Source organism: Pelophylax lessonae (genome assembly GCF_965119305.1).
Source record: "Pelophylax lessonae genome assembly, chromosome: 5".
NCBI classification, from domain to species: domain Eukaryota; kingdom Metazoa; phylum Chordata; class Amphibia; order Anura; family Ranidae; genus Pelophylax; species Pelophylax lessonae.
The window spans coordinates 37,809,246-37,828,733 of NC_138772.1; the positions used below are offsets into that span (position 1 = coordinate 37,809,246).

Sequence of the window (19,488 nt, forward strand, 5' to 3'; positions counted from 1 at the left end):
CTGGGTTAGTGACTAATAAAGCCAGAGGATCAGCATTGAAAGTCAGACAGCTAGCAATTGCAGAGTAAGAAGTCAGCATTGAAAGCCTCCATGTTTATCTTGGGAAAGATTTCCTTTAACATGGTATTTGGTCTCAATGTGAGTACTTGCCAACATCTTTGCCTCAGTCCCCAGCAGGGGAGGACTGGGCCAGGGGGCAGGGGGGCATTTGCCCCCTGGGCCACGCTGATGCCCTGTAAAACGGCTGCACCACTTCAGCCACAGACATGCCTAAATGATTCCTGGTGAAGAGAAGTAAAAAGTCCCCATTGCTGATCTACTGAGTGCGGGATGAAGGACAGAGCGAAGACAAACCCCCCCCCCCTCAGCATGGATGGTGTAAACGGTGTCCATGCCCCACCTGAGACTCTCCCCCGGCAAGCCCCAACCGAGCTGTCCCAGCTCACCCCAGCCGCCCCCTGCTAGCTAGGTAAGGAACCAGGATTCGGCTGGTGAGTAGAGAGTACCTGGAGCAGGGCTTCATCTGGAATGGGGGTCAGAAGGAGACCAGGAAGAGGGAGAATGGGAGGGGGGCCGAGTCGCTTCACCATGGACCTCTCAATTGTACTTGCCCCCTGGGCCGAAAGTTGCCAGTCAGCCCCTGGTCCCCAGACACTGTCACTTCCACCCAAGGCCTATGCCTGCTCCGTAACTCGAAAAAGGCCTTTGTTGTGATCTCAGAGATACAACCTGTGGCACAGCATCATCAGGAGAAAGCACCTAATTGTAGGACTATCCCAGAAAATCTGGGGTAGGTAGCTTCTATGAACATGTACAAAGCTTAAAGTGAAACCTTCAAGAATGATAATTTGTTATAATTTAAATCACCAGTTTTAAAAAGTTATAATACTGAAGTCTTACCTCTTAAAGATAGCTGAGTGTCCTGATATTAATCTTCAAAACTTTTCTTTATATTGTGTGGCAAGGTAGACTCCATATATGGCTGAAGGCCCCCATTAGTAGCTTTTTTGTTTTAATTCTATCTGAGCCCAATGCAGAAATAAGAAACTCTTTCTAAGCTGCTGAAGGAGGGCAAAGTGGCTATGGTATTTAGGTCAGTGGTGTATTTTGGTTTTGTGCTGCCCTAGGCAAGACTAAAAATGGGCGCCCCCCTTCCCCCTCTCATGTAAATTTGCCCCACCCCTTCCTATTTAACGGATATGACTCCCTCCAAAATTGAAGGACTGCATATCCCAGCATTAACGAGAGAGAGAGAGAAAGAGAGAGAGAGAAATCTCCTCCTTCACTTTGATTTATGGGCAGGGCCAAGGAGTCACAGCCATGATGTCACTGGTTGCTAGATGCCAGGCGGCTCTAGCAACCAGTGTCCAATAGAGTCTCAGGTGGAGTCGGGGGGGGGTGGCTTTTTTGCCGCCCCCCTGCAAAGTGCCACCCTAGGCCTGGGCCTTGTTGGCCTAGGCCAAAATACAGCACTGATTTAGGTAGATGCAACACCTACAGCTGCCAGAATAAAATTGTGCTGGCTGTCAGGGATTGGTTGACCTGCGGATGGCATTGTGGTTCCCAGACCTATCAGTTGCAGTGCTGGTGTCCACCAGCAGGTGTCTCTCAGCAGCCAGAAGCTCATAGTAATCAGTCATCACCTGATGCTCATTGCAGAAAGAGTATTTAGCCTTCCCTGTGCTACTTTCCCTTGCCTTGGTGTTTTGCCCATGTGTCTATGACCTGCGTTCTGTGCACCTGCATCCTGGTCCTGGTCCTGCTCGTGCTCCTGGTCCTGACCCTGTCCTGCTCCTGGTCCTGTTCCTGTTTCTGATCCTGATCCCTCACCTGCCTGCTTGTTTCTACACTTGTGTACCCTCTCCCTGTCCTGGCTTGCTCCCTGCTCCTTCTGCCGGATCTTCTGCGTATGACCCTGGTTCTGATACTGACTACTCTACCTATTCTTACCCTGCAATCTGTACATAGTTAGCCTGGATAGTTGGATTAGTGTATTTTGTGTGATCTCTCACACCTATTAAGCTATGCTAGTTTAGGTTCTTAGTTTATGTTTGTTATAGTGTTGTTTTACTGGCATTGTCCCTTATTAAACAACATTTTTTTTTTATACATCTTATATTTGTGCCTAGTGTTCTCTGTGCATGTCCATACATTCCTGGTCACGCCTATTTCACAGGATACCAGCACTCGGTATCCTTGACACTGACAAATAATGGCTGCATCGGATAGGATCGTTTTCTATGTATTTTGGTTAAATTGTTAACTCAACTTCAGTTGAGATTGAGTATGCTTGAAGGACCACCCATGGCTTGAAATTTGAGCCCTCAATGGAGGAGTTCTTGTTTCCTGAAATCCCAAATTGGTAATAATTTTTGCCAACTTTAGGGGTGCCCAACACAAAAGCTGCCCATAGGCTGCTCAAATTTTGCCTGATTCCTGCTAAATCGGCAGAAATTCAAGCAATGGGTGGCCCTGCAGCACCACTGGCTTGACAAAAGTGTATTTAAAAATTGACTGAGCTGGGTAGAAAATTATTGGTCAAATAGCGACTGGAGCCTATCAAATGCAGTCAGTGATTGGGTATTCAGGCAGCCCCTGGTGCTGTAGCTACCCGAATACCTTAGCCAGCAGGGGAGATTCTGGCATTCATGTTGTTAGATTAAATGGGGGAATCAACTGATTTTCTATTGTTCGGCCCTCAGGCATGCATGGCTACTATAAGGGAAATTTAAGGAATAAGTGCCCTCTCAGAAAAAAAGTACACCTCTCCCAGCCATTTTCTTTTTTTTTTTTTTTCTCCCAGCCATTTTCAACCAGGTTTCCTTGAAACCCCAGGGTTCTTCCAGAGGGGCCTAGCTTTTCCTTTAGCTGTGACTGAATAACCCCATTTATGGTACCTGCATAGTTCCCGGGTCAATACCACTTGGCAAAGCCAGTAACTGTGTCACACCAGATGCATACCTATCTGCAGGGCTTTTTTTTCTCAGAGAATAGGTGCAGGTACTCCCCTCTTCTGCGTCACCCCTTGTCTCCATTCCCTACCCACCTCCGAGCGCTGTCCTTTGGTTACATCCTCTGCCCACCTCCCAGTACCCCAACTTTTAGAGAATACAGAACCAAGTATCATGTTGTGGTTCAAGGTAATTTGCATGGAATTTGTTAATGATAACTAGAAAAGCAATAAAATAGATCCCCTGGAATCAGCAACATTAGACCCCCCCCCCCCAACATCAGATCACCCCAACAGCAATAAATCTTCCCCTGCAACAATAGAAAAAACAGTAAAATAGATTCCCTTCAATCAGCAACAATAGCCCCCCAGCAACAACAAATCCTCCCCTGCAACAATGCCCCTCCTCCAATAAATCCTCCCCTGCAACAATAGACTCCCCCCAACAATAATAGCCCCCCAGCAACAATAGTTCCTCCAAGCAACAATAAATCCTCCACTGCAAAAAAAGCCCCACCCACAACAAAAAACCCGCCAGAAACAATAGATTCATCTCAGTAACAATGGATCCCCCAGCAGCCAGCATCAATAGGCCCTTCAGCTCACCCCACTGGCCCCAGCACCCCTTTGCCATTGCATACATTCAGACTGGAGGTTCCGGAACTGCGTTCCCCCACGTTCCCGCTGAAAAAAAAGCCCTGCCTACCTGAATCTGACAGCTGGGGCCAAACTCTTCCTTGGCCCCTGGTGATTCCTAAACAATGAGTCCACTGAGTCTCTTTAACTGCTTGCCGACCATATACTGTATATATATGGAGGCAAGGCGTCTCTCCTGTGTAAGATTGCGTACCTGTATGTGATTCTGCATTTCCGGGTCTGGGACGCACACGCGTGCTGCCGACAACCCTCTCCCACTCTGATTTAACACAGCAGAAGCCAATCAGCAGGTCTGGCTAAGCAGAAACACGGATCTCTGCCTTCTCACAGAACAAGCACCTCTCCCACAGTTAGTAAACACTGCCTAGGAACACATTTAACCCTTCGATTCCCCCTGATGTTAACCCCTTCCCTGCCAGTGTCATTAGTACAGCGACAGTGCATATTTTTAGCACTGACCACTGTATTAGTGTGACTGGTCCCCAAAAAAGTGTCACGGAGGGCTTGACTTACTAACATGGAGAGTGCAAAACCTGGTGCAACTCTGCATACAAACCAATCATCTTCCAGGTTTTTTTGGTCAAAGCCTAATTGAACAAGCTGAAGTTAGAAGCTGATTGGCTACCATGCAGAGCTGCAACAGATTTTGCACGCTCAAGTTTTAGTAAATAAACCCCTTAGTGTCCAATTTGTCAGCCGCAATCCCGCTATAAGCAATTGATCACCACCATTACTAGTAAAATAAATAAATAAATAAAAACTCTCCCATTCAGACTATCGCGACTTGTCAGGCGACTGACTTGTCAGCCTGACAAGTCGCGGTAGGTCGCGGTCCATTGAGTAGAACAGGAGCCGTTCTAATAGGAGCGACACAAGTCGCTCCGAATTAGAAAAAGGGTCCTGTACTACTTTGGGGCGACCTGGGAGTGACTTGCATAGACTTCCATTATGCGAAGTCCCTGCAAGTCGCGCCGAAGTCGCAGTGCACAACGGTGCACGCGACTTCACAGGTCGCCCCCCCCCCCCCGAAGTCGGATCGCCTCAGTGTGAACCGGCTCTAAATCTATCCAATAGTTTGTAGACGCTATAACTTTTGTGGAAACCAATCAACATACACTTATTGGGATTTTTTTTTACCAAAAATATGTAGCAGAATAGTTGTTGGCCTAAACTGATGAAGAAATTCGATTTTTTTCTATTTTTTTATTGGATATGTTTTATAGCAGAAAATAAAAAATATTGTTATTTTTTCAGAATTGTCGCTCTTTTTTTCGTTTATAGCGCAAAAAATAAAAACTGCAGAGGGGACCAAATACCACCAAAAGAAAGCTCTATTTGTGGGAAAAAAGGACATCAATCTTATTTGGGTACAGCGTCACACGACTGCGCAATTGTCAGTTTAAATGACGTAGTGCCGTATCGCCACAAACGGCCTGGTCAGGAAGGGGATAAAACCTTCCAGAGCTGATGTGGTTAAGAACCAGTCAAAAACCTTTTTTATTTTTCTTCAGATAAACTTTCGAAATAATTGCATTTTGTGTTATGAAACTAAAATGCAGAGACAATAGAACAAAGTTGTGTCATCTTATATTCATAGACTGCGCCGATCGGCGAGATAAGAAGATTGCTCCAACCATGAAGAATATAAATCACACTTTATGTCCGGGCCAGTGACTTAATTTTTCAGTAAAACAATAGGAGATTCAGCACATTACAGCCCAGCTGATGAAATACAATAGGCAAGAAACTTCTAAAACCCACAATTGTATTAGCTGGTCCCTTTTCAGTGCAAAAAAACCTTGATAAGGTCACTGTACTGAAAGATGAACCCTCAGAAAATGTAAATCTACTCTTGCAGTGGGGCCCCCCCTGCACTCCAAGGGTACAATTCTTGTTTTTATCTAGAGTGCCACTAAAAAGCCGCTTTTTTCTGTTTCCAAATGCTGTTTTATCCATTGACATACTTCCATAGACTCAGAATGCTCAGGGCTTTTTTTTCAGCTGGGACGTGGGGGAACGCAGGTCCGGCACCTCCACCACCTCCAGCACTGAATGTATGTAATATCAAGGGGTGCTGAGGGGTTTTGAAGGGTCCATGGCTGCTGGGGGATCTATTGTTCCTGAAGATCTAAAGGCACTTTTCCACTGCAAGTACCGGCTCGGCTCTACTCGGCCCTGCTTGGCCCGGTTTGCTTTTCCACTGCTGGTACCGCATGGTACGGTGTTGGAACGGTTCGGTACGGTACGGTATGGTTTGCTTTTCCACTAAAGTAGTACTAAAGTTAAGTGGGTGGGATAACAACGATTCTCTGACCAATCAGTGGCTAGTAGTGACTGCATGCAAAGGATTGTGGGATATGGTACCTCTAGGAACCACAATCGAGGTGGTACTGTTTTTGAGAGCCGTACCGTTCGGTTCCATGCAGTGGAAAAGCACCACCATACCGTACGGAACCGTTCCTACACCGTACCATGCGGTACCAGCAGTGGAAAAGCACAAAAGCGAGCCGAACAGTTCAGTTCCATGCAGTGGAAAAGCGCCATAATTTCATATGGCAGTCTATTGTTGCTGGGGAGGAGTATTATTTGTTGCAAGTGGGGATATATTGTTGCTGGGGATAGGGCACTTATGTTGTTAGGGGAGTCAATTGTTGCTGGAAGAGATTTACTGTTGTAGCACCCTCCTAGGTAGGCGCTAGGTAAAGCATATATGTGGCCCTGTTCTGCATAGGGGTATGTCTCTATGTCAAGAACAATATAAAGGTGATAGAAAGGAGTGACATTACGGATGGGATGAGCATGGAGTTAGAATCTGTGTGGGTTGAACTCCATAGGGAAGGAGAAAAGGGGAAAGTAATTGTGGGGGTTTGCTATAGGCCACCTAACCAAGGGGAGGAGGTAGAGCTGGAATTTTTAGCACTAATGAGTAAAGTGGCAAAATTGGGATCAGTCATCATATTGGGGGACTTCAATTATCCTGACATTGACTGGGAAGAGGGGACTGCACACTCTCAGAAGGCCCGTCTATTCACAGAAACCTTACTGGATAAATACATGTCACAGTTGGTGGATTCTCCGACTAGAGAAAATGCAGTCCTGGATCTATTGATCACTAATGACCCAGACATAATCTCGGAGGTAGTAGTTCAGGACAACCTGGGCTCTAGCGATCACAGGATGATCACATTTAGTATAAATAACAATATAACAAGGCAAGTGGGGAACATAAGAACCCTAAACTTCAGACGGGCAAACTTTCCAAAATTGTACTCATTGATGGAAAGGGTAAACTGGGACCAAACCCTGGGATCCCTGACCACAGAGGAAAAATGGGAATGCTTTAGGAACATATTAGGCAAAGGCATCTTGCAGTGCATTCCTATGGGAAATAAATTTAGAAGAGACAAAGCCAAACCTGGCTGGCTAAACCGTAACGTTAAAAAACGTATTAGGGAAAAAAAAATGGCCTTCAAGAAATATAAATCAGAGGGCACTGTATTGGCTTTCGAGCTATACAAGGAGGCAAATAAGAAAAGTAAACACGAAATCAAAATGGCTAAAATCAACTTTGAGAGACAAATAGCGGAGGATAGTAAAAAAAACCCAAAGAAATTCTTTAAATATATCAACAGCAAAAAAACTAGGGCAGAGCATATTGCACACATAATTAGCGATGATGGGAGGATGGTTACAGAGGACACTGAAAAAGCAACCGTGCTGAATGCTTTTTTCTCGTCAGTCTTTACACAGGAAACGGAGGGGTACACTGACCATGACTGTATGGTTAGTAGTAATACACAGGATTTGCCACTATGGCTAACAGAGGGTGAAATCAGGGAAAGGCTGGATAAACTTAACACAAACAAAGCACCAGGCCCGGATGGCGTACATCCGAGAGTACTCAAGGAACTCAGTAAGGTTATATCCAGACCACTGTTCCTGATCTTTGCTGACAGTATTAGGACAGGAGATGTACCAGGGGATTGGAAGAAAGCTAACGTGATTCCGATATTCAAAAAGGGCCAGAGGCATATCCCGGGAAATTATAGGCCTGTCAGTTTGACATCAATAGTATGTAAACTTCTGGAGGGGATGATAAGGGACTATATCGTAGAGTTTGCTAAAGACAACAACATCATCAGCAGTAATCAGCACGGGTTTACAAATGGGCGTTCTTGTCAAACCAATCTCTTAGCATTCTACGAGGAGGTGAGCTGTGAGCTAGATAGGGGGAGACCAGTGGATGTGGTGTACTTGGATTTCGCTAAGGCGTTTGATACAGTTCCCCACAAGCGCTTAATTTATAAAATAAGGTCTGCAGGTATCGAAAGCAGGGTTTGCTCTTGGATACGGAATTGGCTTAAAGGGCGTGTCCAAAGGGTGGTAATAAACAGCGCATACTCAGACTGGTCTGAGGTTGTAAGCTCAGTCCTGGGACCAACCTTGTTCAATATATTCATAAACAGCATTGAGGACGGGATCAGGAGTTCATTATCAGTTTTTGCAGATGACACAACATTGGCCAGGGCAATAACTGCACAGCATGAAGCAGATATCCTACAGAATGACCTGGATAAAATTACAGAGTGGGCAACGACATGGCAAATGAGGTTTAACGTGGAGAAGTGTAAGGTTTTGCACTTGGGGACTAAAAACATAAAAACACAATACACGTTAGGAGGGGAACCCTTGGGGGAATCAAGAATGGAGAAGGATCTGGGAGTCTTGGTTGATGATAGATTAGGCAACAGCATGCAATGTCAAGCGGCAGCTGCCAAAGCCAGCAGAATATTAGCATGCATAAAGAAAGGGATGTATTCCAGAGATAAGACTATAATCCTTCCACTTTATAAAACTCTGGTCCGACCGCATCTGGAGTATTCTGTCCAGTTCTGGTCGCCAGTCCTCAGGAGGGATGTGTTGGAGCTGGAGAGAGTCCAGAGAAGGGCAACTAAACTAATTAGGGGATTGGAGGACCTTGACTATGAGGAGCGTCTACAATCGCTTGATTTATTCTCCCTGGAGAAGAGACGTCTGAGGGGGGACATGATAGCAATTTATAAATATCTTAATGGGGATCCCAGCTTAGAAAAAAAGCTGTTCATTCGAAGGGATTGCATGAGGACTCGAGGGCATACAATGCGATTAGAGGAGAAGCGTTTTAACCACAGGCAACGTGGGGGGTTCTTTACTGTTAGGGCTATAAGATTGTGGAATTCCCTACCACAAGAGGTGGTTTCTGCGGGTAGTATGGTGGCTTTCAAAAGACTCTTAGACTTACATCTCAAGGATCAGAACATTCAGGGGTATGTGAGATGAGTACAGCCACACACACCTACACAGGTTGAACTGGATGGACTATTGTCTTTATTCAACCTCACCTACTATGTAACTATGTAACTATGCTTATCAGGAGGGCCTGATTTGTTAGTTAGCCTGTCACATGCTTCCAGGTGTGACCTGTTGAGTCTGGGGAATATCCAATGAGGGATATTGTTGGACAGTGGAGGAAACCTAGCCAATAGCACACCAGGGTTTATGACTGTCCCAGTGGGTGGGCATTGCTGCAATGCATCCTGGGATTGGAAATAAATCCTGAGGGGGCATGTGGGTTTCTTTTGGCGGGGAGCAAAGTCCCAAGAGGAGGTGGACGGCTGTCTCTCTTCCTGCTGAAGTGTGAAGGTGGTCCAGGCAGTCGGTCTAGGGACCAAAGGTTGAGCTGGGCTGCATCCAGTGTGCTGACCAGTGGAGCTGCTGGGCAGAGTTCTTCTGAAAAAACAGTATCGTGAGTACTTAAGATCGGCCAAGGGGTCTGCCTAAGAGAGGGGACCACTCCAGAGAGGTCAAGGGGATCAAGGAGACAGCTAACCCAGAGTGTACAGTAAAGGGGTGCCAAGTAGTAAAGCCCTGAAGATTAGGGGGTAAAGGGGGCACCAGGAAGGGCCCTGAAGTGTCTCAGCAGTACAGTCTGCATTTGCAATTCAGCTACCTCAGGAAGGAGTAACTTAGGGAGCTTAAAGGACTTTTCACAGTCAAAGGTGAAATTAAAGTAAGCGGTCTAGCCGTAACCAGCGTCAAACAGCGTTAACCAGCGTCAGTCAGCGGTTACCAGCGTCAAGCAATATTTCTATACCCTGCCTTTTCTTGTGCATAGTTCTCAATAAATCCTAAAAACCAAAAGAAGCTGGACTGGTTCTTGTCTGATGTAAAAACACTTGTAAATATGTCTGAATGCTCTGTTGTTGCTAATGGTAACCCAGGGGAACCCACACTCAGCAGCTCCCATGGGAGTAGTGCTACACTGTTGAGGGAGGGGTCTATTGTTGCTGGGGGATCTATTGTTGTTGGGGGGCATCTATTCTTTGCACAGCAGTCTGTAGCTGCTGAGGAGCTCTATTGTTGCTGGTGGGGATCTATTGTTGCTGGTAGGGATCTATTGTTGCTTATTGAGCTTGTGTTGCTGTAGGGTCAATTGTTGCTGGAAGGGATCTACTGTTGAGGGAGGGTTCTATTGTTTCTGGCTGCTGGAGAATCTATTGATGCTGGGCTGGCTGCTAGGAAATCTGCTGTTGCTGTCCGTATTTATTGTTGTTGGGGTCCATTGTTGCTGGGAAGGGTCTATTGTTGCTGGCTGCAGGGCATCTACTTTACTACTTTTCTTGTTGTTGTTAACAAATTCCATGCAAATTACTTAGCACCACAAAATTATATCTTGTTCTATATTCTCTAAAAGGGACATTGCTGGGAGGTGGATAGGGGTGGAACCAAGGGAGGGTGCGCAGAGGTTGGTAGGGGGCGGAGACAAGAAGTGACTCAGAAGAGGGGAGTTCCTGCACCTATTCTATGAAAAAAAAAGCCCTGAGTATGCTCACCTGCTTACTTGGCACCATCCACATGCTGCTTAACTCTTCAATAAGACACAGCACTTGAATCCAACACAATTTTACTTCAGACAATTGCAATACAGTGGATGTTTTTCAGTTTTTTGAAGTGTAAGAAGAGTTTGGGGTGGATTTACTAAAACTGGGAAGTGCAAAATCTGGTGAAGATGTGTATGGTACCCATTATGCTTCTTCAACTTGTTCAAATAAGCTCTGAAAAAAAAAAAAAGAAGAAACAGGTTGATTGGTTTCTATGCAGAATTGCACAATTTTTTGCACTCCCCAGTTTTTGGAAAGTCAGCCCGATTGACTTTCCTGAGCCCTGTCTCTGTGAATAATTAACACTGAAAAAAAAGGGGTGCATAGACTGCGCTAACCAATCAATTGTATAAGCTGCTGACACAAACAACTGACAAAAAGGTTGATGCAACTGAAAATAAAATAAAAGTGTAGCGCTAATGGGTGAGAAACTGCAACAGTTCTCAATACAAACAAATAGAATGACATATGTGATCAGTAAATGAGAAAATCTGTAAGGGCTCTTTCACACGGGCGGTCCGATCAGATCCGCCTGTCAGTTTTTTAGGCGGATCTGATCGGATCCTCCATGCAGCTCTATGGGGCAGCGGGTGTCAGCGGAGACACCTCCGCTGACACCCGCTGCCATCCGTATCCGATCCTGTCCGTGAAATCTGGACGGATGGAAACCCTATTTTTCCATCCGTTCAGTAATCGGATCGAAACGGGTGAGAGCGGACAGGCGGTCCGCTCTCATCCGATCCCCGATAGAGGGCAGCGGGGACTGAGACACCTCCCTCTCCGCTCTGCAAGCGGAGACGGAGCTGTCATCCGCCGGCTCAGCGGGGATCGCGGATCGATCCCCGCTGAGCAACACGGATCCGCCTACGGAGGCAGACCGTGTGAAAGAGCCCTAACTGCATACAAACAAAAAAGTCCATATAGAGTTCACAATGGTAACTGCAAGTGGAGTAATGCAAAACAGAGAGGTGAATCTTAAAACTGATATCCCATCACCAACACCAAATAAAATTGCGCTCACCAGATGCTGTTGACCATGAATACCATATAGCATGAGGGTCAAAAAGGCTGTTAGGATGGTATAGGATTCCTGAAACGATCTGCAACCACGGATGTCTCCCAGGTGTATATCCAGCAGGGTAGGTAGAAGGGATCACTCACAGAAATCCCGACCCATGTGGAAATAAACCAAAGGAAACAGACACAGTGTAAAAGCCAAATAAAAAGTTTATCAAAAAAGGGGAATAACACTCACAAAATTTCCAATGGTAAAGGCAGAAACAAATGCAAGTCTGGCTAAACAGGCACGATCTTGATGCATTTCGTCCCACAGGACATTCTCAAAGGATTCTTCAACTTGTTCAAATAAGCTCTGACAAAAAAAAAGAAGAAACAGGTTGATTGGTTTCTATGCAGATCTGCACCATTTTTGAACTCCCCAGTTTTTGGAAAGTCAGCCCCATTGACTTCCCTGAGCCCTGTCTCTGTGAATAATTAACACTGACTAAGGGTCTAGCTAGGACTAAACAAACTAGCCCTAAAACAGTAAGGGGGGGACAGAGGAAGATCCCAGTGGCCCGAAACTGGCACTTGATGTCAGCATATTAAAAAATGATAACCTCGAGCAGTTCAATACAAGACAAAAAATACATGAAAGTGGGACAAAACAGCTTTACCCACTTAATCCCTCACTCCTGGTGCTTCCTTTGTTGCATTTAGCTGTGGGTAGACCACAGGTGTCCTCATTTACAATGCAGGACTGACCATTGTGCACTGTACGTAAGGGCAACGGGGTTCCTGCAACCGAAGGAGTTTCTTTATGGTACCGGCAGTGGCGTAGCGTGGGTTGTCAGTGCCCGGGGCAAGGCAAGTAATTTGCGCCCCCTAACCTGCGGACTTTTAGTACTCCCCGAGTCCCTTCCTACAATAGTACTGACCAGCCTGATTCCTATACTGACCTACCAGTCCACTACGCTAACATACCTGATTCCTGTACTGGCCACTACATTGACCTACCTGTCCCCGACACTGACCCTTACAATGACCTACCTGATTCCTACCTGACCACTACACTGCCCACTACACTACACTGCCCACTACACAGAGGACACCACTGCGTCATCGAGCCCTTACAGGGGGCGGGTCGGGGAGGATTGTGAGAGCTTAGAGGAGGCGGGACGGAGGCACATGCAGGGCTGACTTAGAAGACGGCGAGGCGGGCTCCAGAAGCGAGGCGGGGCTCTGCCACTGGCCAGCCCCGCTGCCGCACATGACAATGTTGGCCCAATCACAGGGCGCTGACCGGCCATCGTTTAGCCTGAAGATGGCGGCGGCTGAAGTGACACGCTAGGAAGAATTTTTAAAGTTTGCTAGAGTGACACTGGCGTGGGATGCGCCCCCCCCCCAAATGTTGCGCCCGGTGCGGGCGGCCCCCCCTGAACCCCCCACGCTACGCCACTGGGTACCGGTCACACAGAAAGAAGGAAACTTGTGGGGAAAAAGGGGATAAGAGTAAGTAAAGCTGCACTGAAAAGTACCCTAGACAAAAACAAGCATTTAACCCTTGATGAGTGTGGGGTGCCTCACTACAAGGGTAGTTTTATATTTTCCCTGGACTAAGCCTATTTCTGACATTTGTTGCTTACACATTTTTTGCTAGAAAATTACTTAGAACCCCCAAACACCTTTTTTTTTTGGAATTAAATGACTTGAAAAAAAACTAAACAGTAAAGTTTGCCCATTTTTTTTTATAATGTGAGAGATGATGTTACATCAAGTAAATAGATAGCTAACATGTCAAGCTTTAAAATTGCACACACTCGGGGAATGGCGACAAACGACAGTACTCCGTAGGGGACACTTTAAAAAAACATTTAACCTGTTTAGAGTTACAGAGGAGTTTGTTCTCTAGAATTATTGCTCTTGCTCTAATGATCGCGGTGATACCCCACATGTGTGGTTTGAACACCGTTTACATTTGCGGGTACGACTTACGTATCCGTTTGCTTTTGTGCGTGCGCACAGAAGGATGGGGCGCTTTAATTTTTTTATTTTCTCTTACTAATTTTTTTTTTTTTTTTTACACTATCCATTTAAAAAAGAAAATGCTGATCACTTTTATTGCTGTCACAACATGTAAACATCCCTTGTGACAGTAATAGGCAGTGACAGGTACTCTTTATGGAGGGATCCGGGGTCTATAAGACCCCAAACCCCTCCTCTGCACTTGAAAGTATTCAAAATGCTAAAAAAGACATTTTTGAATACATTGAATGTTTTAAAACTAGCGCCGTTGGCTTCCAAGTAAACCAGAAGTGACATTGAGATGCTTTCGGCTTTGTTCGGGCCTCCGGCCAGCCGGCGGATATTCTGGCTGGTGGCTCGGGTCTGCCGGTGGGACAGGAGAGCCCAGGCAAACCGTGAAATGCTGCGGGAGGGGGGGGGGGGGAAACGTCTCCTCACGCTACTTGTAATAACAGCCGAGCGGCTTGGTTGTTATTATAAAAAAGCCGACCGCCCGCTCTAAAAAACTGTACCGGGATGATGCCTGCAGCTGCATGCATCGACCCGGTACAACGACTTGAAGCCAATGATGTTACAGGTACATCATTTGGCAGCAAGTGGTTAAGTAAAACACACATGCATGTTGATCTTTCAGTATATTTGTAGGGGCAAGGTTCCTCCCTAGATGCTACAATTTATTTTAGAATAAGGGGACTTTTTCTGCACTTTTACTTAAAGGAATGTTTGGTTTATTTTGGGGAAGTGTCCACTTCCTGTTATGGAGGCAACACAAGCAGTAAGAGGAGATCTCTCCAATATGAGGGACATTTCCATCTTAGACAGTTGTCACCAAAATAGGTGTCCCCATTGAAAAGTTGTAAGCATTTCTGTTCACCTCTTGCTTTCATGTCCACTCTAAAATGTAGGATTTCCCCTAACTTTCTGTCTTCATCAAGACCAATAGAGGAGTGAAACTCTCCAGTAGAGGGCACAAAGCACAATGAACATTTATGGCTCGTTTCCACTGAGCTTTCTGGTACGGTTTGGTTCGGTACGGTACGCTATTTATGCCGTTTCCATTGTGAATGGTACCCTAATTCCGAACCGTACCACTTTTTGGTACCCTTTCGTTGGGGTACCAAGCACATTAGTACCGTAACAACAGGGTGGAGCTACACTCTGCAGAACTTTGATTGGTTGACAGAGAATCGTCTATCACAGCTTTCCTGCTACACCACGCCTATCATGAAAGGGTACTATTGGCAGTGGAAACGCAATGTGTACCGTTCCGAACCGTACCGTACTGAACCGAACCGTACCGTACCACTCAGTGGAAACGAGGCATTAGAGAAGGATATAAACCTTTGCCATTTTATCCATAACTAAAAAAAACAATGTTTTTGGGTGGATTTACTAAAACTTGAGAGTGCAAAATCTGGTGCAGCTCTGAATAGTAACCAATCAGCTTTCGGGTTTTATTGGCAAAGCCTAATTGAACAAGCTGAAGTTAGAAGCTGATTGGCTACCATGCAGAGCTGCACCAGATTTTGCTCTCTACAGCTTTAGTAATGTAGCACTGTCTACATAGGACCTGCTGTGTGATGACTTCTTGGGTCTCCCTCTGATCACCTGCGGACAGTCACAATGGGATTGTTCACACATCCATCCTTACTCCCGTTTGCTCATTAATCAATAAACAGTCCAGAGTATTTGTTTTTGTATTTATTGTGGAACTTAGATGGGAGAAGGGAATAGTGGGATACTCCAACCTGAACTAATCACAGTAGATGAGGACACCTCTCACTTGGCCTCACCAGGTTATTTGTGGAAGCAGACACACTGCTTTGAACCATACTACCACTTGTATGGAAGAATTAGGTCACCTTGCTCTCTCTAGCAGCAGACTTGATGAAACTACTTTATCTTCAGGACACTCTCTAGCATCCCCTTAACTGACACTCATCCTCTGATCCTTCCACTTAAGGGTTGGCTCTCATATGACAGGCCCATTGACACAAATCTGTGCTCACTGTAGGCAGAATCAGATATTTAACAAAGTCTCCCTTCCAGTCAGCTCTGCAGGACATCTGGGTTCAGCTCCTATCTGACTTTCAGGCCCTCAGGTTGACTACCCAAGGCAACATGGTGCCTTCTACAGAGGAGAGGCAGCCGCCCCCTCCCTTCGGGATCCCGCTCTCCAGCTGAAGACCTCGAGCACATGTGCACTTGGCATGTATACAGTCACCCAGCATGCACCAAGACACTTTCCTCTGCCAATCACTAGGGCTGCAACAATGCCTGTGCTCTAACTTGTCAGGTTTCCTCCCAATGTCCAATATCCCTCCCTATTGGACCAGTGTAAAACATTTCAGACAAGCTGAGCTGCACCTGAGCACCATGAGCAGACCCTACCAATGGATCCTGCTCTCTGTTAGGCAGAAAGCAATTTAAATTTACCTGGCAATCTCTCTGGTAAGCAGAAAGACCCAAAAACTATACTCTCTTCTAGCATGTGCCTAGGAGGGTACAACAGTAAATCAACCCATTAGCCTTTATATACATGCAGGCAGGTGGCCTACTGTATATTAGTTAGCACCCGGCTACCCAGTTTAAGGGGAAAGGGTCAATGTTTTTGCCGCCTTTCCTGATTTGTTTGTGGGTTATCTCTGAGGTCCAGTCTCCCTATCGTGCTATATAAAATAGAGGAGATCCAAATTCTGATAGGATTGACCCAATGGGAGACACACCTCTAGATATACACGCTAAGACTTTCTGGGACTGGAGGTGCGCTTTCGAATGCAGATTCGGAGGAATACTCCAATGGACTTCTCCGGTCAAGCATAGCCAAGTATGGACTTTTCCCAAAGAGTCTTAACCTATACAGGCAACCAGCCACAATTAGGTTTAGATAGGAGAAAGACATTATTGCATGTTATACATGTTGTGCCAAGTTTACAGTAAAAGTTGATTAATCTGCTAAAAGCCTTGTCTGAAATTATTCAAGGGGTGCATGTGAGAACCATAAGTCTATAACAGCCATATGGGGTATGTGTAACATCACTACGACAGAGGTTCATTCAGCAAGAAGAGATAGTTGCCATGAGTAATCACAAGGAAGAATAGGAAGTCGTTTGCAAGGTACCTGGTTGGGTCCTCCAGTAGAGAGAGGGTCATTGCTTTGACTCCCTCCCTAGCTGTCCATCTCTGCTGGTCACCAGGAGTGGACTAGCGTTACTGAGATCTATGGCCTATAGGCCATAGTTACAGGAAGAGAAGAGTTAAGTGAAAGCACTCATGAGGCTCATGCTATGTGCTCGCCAGGACACCATTCTGCTACGGGAAGTGATGTAACAGAGGTACGCTGACCGGTGGAATGGGCAGAGACTCAGCCTGTCCCTCCGAATGCAATGCAAACAACAGTCCAAGTCCATAGCTCCCAACTGTCCCCAATTTCAAGGTCCCCCTGTCCCTCTTTCCCCCTCATTTGTTCCTCATTTTGATGTGATCTATATAGTTGTATAAAAAATTCACTTTTTATATTTCAAAAAAGTGTTTCCCAGTGATAAACTTTTCATCCAATTTCTAAATTGCTGCATTTGTAAATTTTAAAAGCCAATCTAAAGTGATAGTGGTGGGAAAATGTAACTAATCTTTTTATTGTGTATAATGGATCCTCTGCAGTGTTCTCAGGTAGGTGCTGAACTAGCTGAGTTAAAGCGGTAGTATACTGCTTTTTTTTCACTCTTAACTACAGGTAAGCCTATAATAAGTGGTTACTTACCTGTAGGTACAATTAATATCTCCTAAACCGGCACGGTTTAGGAGATATTTGCAGTGAATGCAGCCACTCACGCGAGCGGCGCATGCGCTCTGAAGGTCGGGCGGATCTTCAGCTTCCCTTGCCGGTAGCTTGCCGGAAAATGCGCGGGAGTGACGTCATCGCGGCTCCTGCTAATCACAGCGCCGGAGCCACCAAACCCGGAAGAGACACCGTGGGATCATGTCAGCGCCCGCAGCGGTGTCCGGGGGTCCGTGTCGGGGCTTCGTTCTAAGGTAAGTAATTCATAATGAGCTAGTATGCAATGCATACTAGCTCATTATGCCTTTGTCTTGCAGGTTTTTTTTTTGTTTTTTTTTAGGTTTACAACCGCTTTAAAAGGGGTATTTTTTTGTGAAATAATGCAATTTAATGTCAGTTGAGTCAGTCAAATAAGTCCAACCCATCCTTAGACATACGAAATCAGGCACCGATTGGACCCCAGACTGGCTTTTTTTAGACCTCTTCTAAGTCACCTAAATGTGCACTTTGAAAATCTCACACATACAGTATGTACCCATCAGTTATTGACAACCTGTAATTACAGTATACCCATACCTTATGCTTGATCTTCTCATGTAAATTAAACTTAAGGAAGAAGAAGATATTAACTGACCTGTGTACAAATATATGCCCTATACATGTAATAAAATATAAGTTTGTATCCTCTTCTATCCAAAAATAAAAGGTTTTAGATGGAGTTACACTTTAACAAGCTCATAAGTGATTAAATATTGGACCAAGAGACAACAAATATACAATAAAAATACATGAACACGTGAACGTTGTCGCATGGCACGTTACGGTCAGTTCTGTCCAACTATTATTTTTTGTCTCACATTCCCAATCAAAGGTTGGCACCACTAAAAAAAAAATCCACCAGTTGTGTAGATAGATCTTTGTGTTACCTCCCTGCTTGTTCATTGGATTAGGAATGAGAATCATCACATAGCTGAGATCTATCCTTCTAGGAACTGTCTACACACCTCCCAGGCAATAGAAACATGTGGGGTGGCACCGTAGTGAAATGCAATAGAGGCTGGTTGGTTTGCAGTTCTGCCACTCAACCACTCTGCCCTTGTTTCTAGCATGAATATGTTCTCATCTACTTGTACTAAACATATATTTAATATAGTTTCAATAGATTCACAACTGAAGTCATTTTTCGACATACAGTATGTCTCTTCACTCCATGGTCAAAATAGGACATCTGACCATCACATCCTTATGAGCATGTTGGACATCTTATTCCAAAACCATGGGCATAACATAGAGTTGGACTGCCCTTGGTGGTTTTTTAAGCCTCCAGTCTTCTCAGAAGGCTTTATACAAGATTTTGAAGGGTGTGTGTGGGAATTTGTGCCCATTTAGGCAGAGATGTATAGTAACTAAGTAGAACTACTTCACTACTGTATTTAAGTACCGAAAGGCGGTATCTGTACTTTCCTGGAGTAGAATTTTTTTCTCATACTTCCACTTTTACTTCACTACATTTTCTCGACGATTTCAATACTTCTACTCCGATATTTTTTTTTTGTGCTGCATAGTTACTCGTTACTATTGTAAAAATTACCACTGCCAGAACAGTAGATGGCAGGTTTTATGACTTTTGACTTCTTTTGGCTTCTTTCTTTAACCACTTAAGCCCCGGAAGATTTTACCCCCTTCCTGACCAGGGGGTATTTTGCGATTCGGCACTGCGTGACTTTAACGGACAATTGCGCGGTCGTGCGATGCTGTATCTAAACGAATTTGGCGTCCTTTTTATCCCACAAATAGAGCTTTCTTTTGGTGGTATTTGATCACCTGTGCGATTTTTTGATCACGCGCTATAAACAAAAAAAGAGCGTAAATTTTGCAAAAATAGCAATATTTTTCACATTTTTTTATATAAAATTCCCCCCCAAAAAAATGTAAAAATCTAAATTTTTTAACATTTTCGGCCAATTTGTTTTATGCTACCTATGTTTGGTAAAAAAAATCGCAAAAAGCGTATTTTGATTGGTTTGCGCAAAAGTTATCGTGTTTACTAACAAAGAGAAAGATTTTTGTCATTTTTGTTGTTTTTTTTTTAAATGCGTAATGGCGGCGATCTGCGATTTTTTTTGCGGTACTGCGACATTGCGGCGGACAGATCGGAC

General features: G+C 45.0%; 1 protein-coding gene across 1 annotated transcript in view; it reads left to right on the forward strand.

The window, feature by feature from the left end:
- The window catches only part of DGKB (diacylglycerol kinase beta), a 905,602-nt gene that overhangs the window by 288,828 nt on the left and 597,286 nt on the right, over positions 1-19,488 (forward strand). The window lies entirely within an intron of this gene.